Consider the following 6,006-nt stretch of genomic DNA (forward strand, 5'->3'; position numbering starts at 1 on the left):
CCCAGCCATGGCCAAGCCAGTAAATCCTGACTTTTAATGTTTTTCTCAAACCCTGGCACTGAGTGGCTCTTGTTGCGGTCATCTCCTTGCTGTTACGTGAAATCCAGTGAGTTTGCCACTCAGTAATTTCAGGATGTTTTGAATTAATTGAAGAAAAAGATCTCAGCACTTTGGGCTCAGTTTATTGGTGTCGGGCCATTTCTTTCTTAAATGCATTTTCTAAGGTAATTCTGCTGAGCACATTTTGCTCAATGAAAGAATCAAGAATTATTGAGCTAAATGAAAAAAGGGGTTTTCAGAGCTGACAGAATTGAAGTCCTTTCCCTGCCATCTAAAAGTAGTGCCTGTGTACTGTGAGCAGAAGAAAGTGAGAAGAGTTTGTAGAATGAGATGTGTAGCCTCTTTCTTGTAACTCTGCTGGTCATATTTGAAGAATTATTTAGATGCAGAAATTGAGGTTTGGTTTAGCTGCGTTGAGTGCCGGGAACTGGTGAAGAGAAGATTGACTACAGCAGAGTGAACTGAAACAGTAATGGGAAATCTATTTGTCTTTAAATTGGATTCATTCGATTAAACATATCAGTTCTGTTTTGATTACTCCTCTGGGAGCTCTGTTTCTAGATGGTATGCTGAGCAGATTGTGAGAGGGGCTGTCACAAAAAGGAGATTTTTAGGAGTCGGGGATCTGGGATTCTATTCTCGATTCTGTCACTGACTCACCGTGCAAACCTCCTAAACTGCATGAGTCACGCAACGTCTCTGCCTCATTCACGCTTCCTGGGAAAGCGAGTCTTCCTTGTATCGTGCCCAGTGTTTGACAGCTGCCGCTGCACCCCCCTCCTCTGTGTCATGGTTAAGCCTCCAACGTAATTTCCAGTAACGTACAAAATTGTACCCAGTTTTACTTAAACCTTCCATCCAGCTTGCGTCTGCAGATGTGTCTGTCCCCAAAAAAGAGGTTTGGTGAGACATTTCATTGCTAATGGTTGTCATTAAATAACAAAAAATACTACGAATTTAAGTAATTTAATACCTGCCTTCATCCACACCTATTGTTCACTATTCTTGATGCTTATGTGCTATCAAACTTCTTTTAAAGAAGCCTTTAAATTCAGTCGCAGAGGTTTTCAGGCACTCTTAAACTGAGTGTTGTAGCTCTGTAACTATTCTTCGTTTCCCCAGTTTGTGCCCTACTGTTTGTTGCCCATCTGCCCCATCACATTTAAGAGCCATGGGATCGTAAAGACTGAAGCTGACTCTTTCTTAAAGCATTTTTATAGCTGCAGAAATTACAGATGGACAATGCAGCAATGTGTTGCATTTTTGTTCATCTGCTCACGCTGTTATTTCAGATGATTCTGAGAGCTTCTCTGGTGGCATTTTACAAAAACAAGTTGTAGTCTTAAGGAATATAAGCCTTTTGGGTTTTTTTTCCCCCTAATCTTCATGCTGTTTGTCATGGTCACGCAAAATACTTTGAACAATTTCCTTTAAGTATTTTCAGTGTCTTTAAAGTGTTTCCAAGTTTTTCAGTATCCCAGATACAAGGAGGAGTGGTACGTGGAAAAAGAAATTATTGAAAAATATTTCTGGAGAGCTTCTGGCCAAATAAACTTCATTTGAGGAGAGGCTGAGATTTGTGTAGCGTGGCTCAGCAGAGGGAGAACTGATTGTTGAGTAACACTGGTTTGTTTTTTCCTGGACTGGCAATTACTTGCTCTTAGTAGGACGCCCAAGACTGCATAAATAAAGTGTATCTAACTGGAAAGGCTGTGCGTGTGTGTATGCATTTTGTGTCTAAAAATAGTTTTCTTTGAACAGGATTCAGTTTTGACTTCGCCTGCTTCGCTTCTAACACGGAGCAGTACTCCGTGTGGGAAAACTAATGTCCTTTTATTGGCCAGCCTAGAATTCCCCTTGCCTGGCACTGCTCCTTTTCAACCCTTCACCACTGTGTGCTTCCATTTACTCAGCAGCAAGATATGTAAATTAGTTCTGGGAATTAAGGAATAAAGAACAGACGGTTTAGAAAATGCTTTTAAAATTAGTTTTTTTTTTCTTTAGAAGTAGTTTTGAACTCGGCCTAATTTTTCCAACGTATTACTAATTATTTCCACTTACCCTGCTTTAGTTCTGTAACAGAACAACTGCGGAGTTAATATTTTGTGAACCTGGTATCCAGTGTGCCAGATTTTGTTCCGTAAGAATCCTCTTGTCTTTCCAGTGGAAGAATTGACAGAAGAATACGGCATTCTGATACTTCAAAAATGCTGCTTCCATCAGCTGAACAGGACAGTCTCCTCGGCTGAGCAGGAGCGCTGACAGGCAATTACACGGCGACTTTCCGTCCTGTGCAGCGCAGGCTTCTGGGGACAGCGAGTGGAGGTTACCGTGTCTGTATGTCACTTTGGTGGGTCGCCAGGAGCTGTGCTGACACGGCAAGCGAGGCCAGAGTCCGAGCTGACGTACGTACACGCCTCCTGCGCTCTCCTCAGAAGTCACTGCCCAGCTCCTGCCTCTCGGAGCCGATGGTCTTTCTTCCCAGAATGGGAGCAACAGGAAAAGCACGTGCAGCCTTTTTTATCCTTGGGAGGTGTTGAGAGCCGCTGCCGTTTCCGAGGGCGATCCCGTTACACGCTGGGAGCTCAGGCTTTGTACAGTTGGAGAGCTGCCCGAGGAGCTGTGCTGCGTGCCGCCCGCTTGCTCTCCTGACAGCGGAACAGGCGGGATGGGGATTTATTCACTGCCCACAGGGAGAAAGTTCAGGCTTAAGGATAATGGCTGAATTCCGGAGGGAAGCATCTCGGATGACGCGTGTCTCCTGCTAGCCACGCATTTAAAAAGTGCAAAAATGAAAATAGTGAATGTGTGAAGAGGTGATCCGAAGCTGGTCTGCTCTTAGGTTTTTAAAAGGTGTCCGGAATGAACTCCTTGACCATGATAATAATAAAAGAACGATGGAGATGATGTCTGTACTTTTGCAGTGCTGTGTATTCTAAGTTAAAGGTAAACATCTCCTAGGTTAAAGTTAGTGATGAGGCACCCAGATCCAGCTCATCAGGGCAGGGCTGTTAAGTTTTAGGCCAGTTCTTCTAAAGCTGGCACCCGGTGCCATCGCTGGACTATTTTAGTTCCGTCAGTTCGGCATGAGCAGACAGGTGATCTCATGCTGGGTAACCAGCACCCATAGATGCGCTCTTGCTGGCACCACCCTTCGGTGTGTTTTGTTCCAGTCGCTGATTGTTTGCAACTCACATTTCTTCGGGTAAATTTTGGGTTTACGTATGTAACGACAGAGGCAAAGCTGAAAACAAATCGGGAGATGGGGAAGGGAGTAGAGCAGCAGCACTACTCTGTATTGACCAGTCACCGTGGTGTCGGGGACTTGCTCGAACCTCCGGTCTTGCGCTGCCGGGTATCCCACTCGCCATCAGCAGCGCGAGTGCCGGCACGGGGTACGTGTGCGGATAGCCCAGGAGGTGCTGAGCGGTCTCTCAGCAGGCTGCACGGGTAAACCCGCACCTCGCGGATCTGAAGGAGCCAGGTGTGGTTGAGATGGCACTGTCACTTGATAAACAGTGCGTTAGTTGTTTTGAGGAAGGTAGTTGGGTGAAAGGAAGGTATTTGTGCCACTGTGGAATTACGGAATTAGCCAGCTGAGCTTGCTGAGGTGTCAGCGTCTACCACGCCGCTCTGCTTTCCCTGAATCTGACCTACTCTGTGGGCCACATGTGCCTGAGGCGTGTGTGCCTTTCTGCTTCCACTATGTTCATGGCCAGGTCTCCTCTCTCAGCTTTTATCAATACTCCTATTTGTCGTGATTCTCCCATCTTGTTTCAGATTATTATCCCAGCCTCTGAGCAGGCTGGTTGAGACATGGCCTAGGTGGGTGTCGTGTGTTTGTTCCTCTACAGCTTAAAGGATTTCAGTTAAGGACGGTCTCATCCGGTCGTACCGGTGCAGCGGATCTCCGGGAGTAGGGATTCGCCCGAGACTCGCTGCTGTCGTGACTGGGATCAGGCTTACACTCGCAGCAGGCATCCTTCGCTTCAGAAAGCTGAAATCCGCAGGTGCATTTTGGCAGCTTTCAGAAGGGGAACCAAAAGTTGGGTAAACCGCTAGTATCGCCTTGCGCCAACAAACAAAGTCTTTTGGAGGCTGTTATTACTTAGTGTGAGAAAGGTTTTGCATGGTAAGATCACTGTGTAACTATGAGAACCAGGTGTAAACAAGCCGTGGCAGTATCCGTGCATTCAGCTGTTGGCAGCATGACTGACCGTGGTGTCTGCTGATGAGATGATGCCGGTCTCTCCGGCTGCTCTTCCGTGGTGTACTCTGCTTGGTTGGTTCTGGGGCGGGGGTGCAGCTTACCTCTGGGAAATGAGAAATTTGCATATAGGCAAACTTGTAGTAGCAGTGGATTTTAAGAGCATTGGGGTTTCTGAACGTGATTTTTTAGCTTTATTAAAGGGCGGGGTAAAATATTAAAAGCGTGTGTGCATGCACTTAGTAAATAAACCCATGAAGGGCTTTTAGGTGCAGAGATGCCATCTCTTCAATCCAGCGGGATTCCTGGAGAGGATTCCAGGATAGTACCCCTGGGTATCTACCACGATCTTAGTTCATCCATTTTGCTAGCTGCTGTTGGTTACTGATACCAGGCTGGCTGGACGTCTGGTTTGAGCCGTCCCTGCGTTCAGAGCATCCTCCCTTTACATTTTTCACCCCTGCTACATGGAGGCGTACGGAGGCTGAATTAGCTGTTTGTGTTTTCACATACAGTCTATGTTGCTATTACGCTGTGGCTACCTGAGTTGCTCTGAAACACCAGGCAGCGGAGGATGGTGCCTTGGCCTGGTTCCCCGCAGTTACAGAGCCAGCTTTGCCAATCCCATCAACAAAATCTTGGACAATACCATCTTTTGCTACATCTCCAGTGGAAGTCATTGGTTAAATAGCACAGGCATTACGCCTTAAATCTCCTCTGTGTTCCCAGTTCTTCACAGGTCTGTGTAGGCCCGTCTATCCTACACAAATGTCAAAAGGTTTTATCTTGGCTGTGGTTAAGAAATCCAGCGCTGTTACTGTCCTCACGTCATCCCTCACTTCTGTGGCAACTTCACCTGGGGTTGCCTGGAATTACACTAAAGAATGGGTGGCGTAGGCCCACTGACTGTTCATTATATAACGAATTTGTCTTCATAATGAGTATGGGAATTTCTGACCTATTTTGTAATGTGAAAATACCAAAGCTTGGAGAAAGGCCTCTGGTCTAAAGTCCAATGCGATGTTCCTTTTTGTACTTGTAGCATATCTGGGAAAAAGCCTGCCTTCCCCCAGCCCAGGGAGACAAGGGTTCTGTTTTAACTCCACAGTGGATGGTATCAGTTCATGATGGGGAGCTACTTCTGGTTATACACGTGATGATTTCCTTCAGCTAAACTTTACATTTTTTGCTTAGGCGTCCTTATTTGGTCTGCTTTCACAAAGTTCTACCACTCTGCACAAACGGTGGCGCCTGGCGCAGAGACTTGAGCCGTGTGCTCACCACCACGGCCCTGGCTGCAGTTACAGCAGCTAACGGCAACCGCTGGTTGTGGGCCAGGTAAAACGAGTGAGAACGATCCAATTGTTAGGTGAAACAATGAGACACGAGAACAACTGGGGAGTACTTTAGTTAGTCTCTTATTCCTAAATTCCCCTTACTCATCAAAAACCGGAGCAGATCACTCTTTGCTGGAGATGAGCATGTGTTCATACACGTCAGTTCAGATCTGAAGAGAATGGATTTATGAGATGCCTTACTCACTTTAACCTTCCCTTTTCCGATTTAACTGGTTCTTAACCCACCTTGGCAGGTTTTTACGAACGCGCTTACTGTGGTACCGCTCGCTGTCTGACAGGGCTTTGTTTGTCAGCGCGCGCTGAGTGCGCACAGACAGCTCCGCTCTCCGGGCAGTTCGCCCCGTTAGGGGGGTGTGTGTCTCTAGAAGGGTGCGGTAGTCC

This window comes from Eurypyga helias, unplaced genomic scaffold (assembly GCF_000690775.1).
Source record: "Eurypyga helias isolate BGI_N326 unplaced genomic scaffold, ASM69077v1 scaffold10539, whole genome shotgun sequence".
In the NCBI taxonomy this organism is placed as follows: Eukaryota; Metazoa; Chordata; class Aves; order Eurypygiformes; family Eurypygidae; genus Eurypyga; species Eurypyga helias.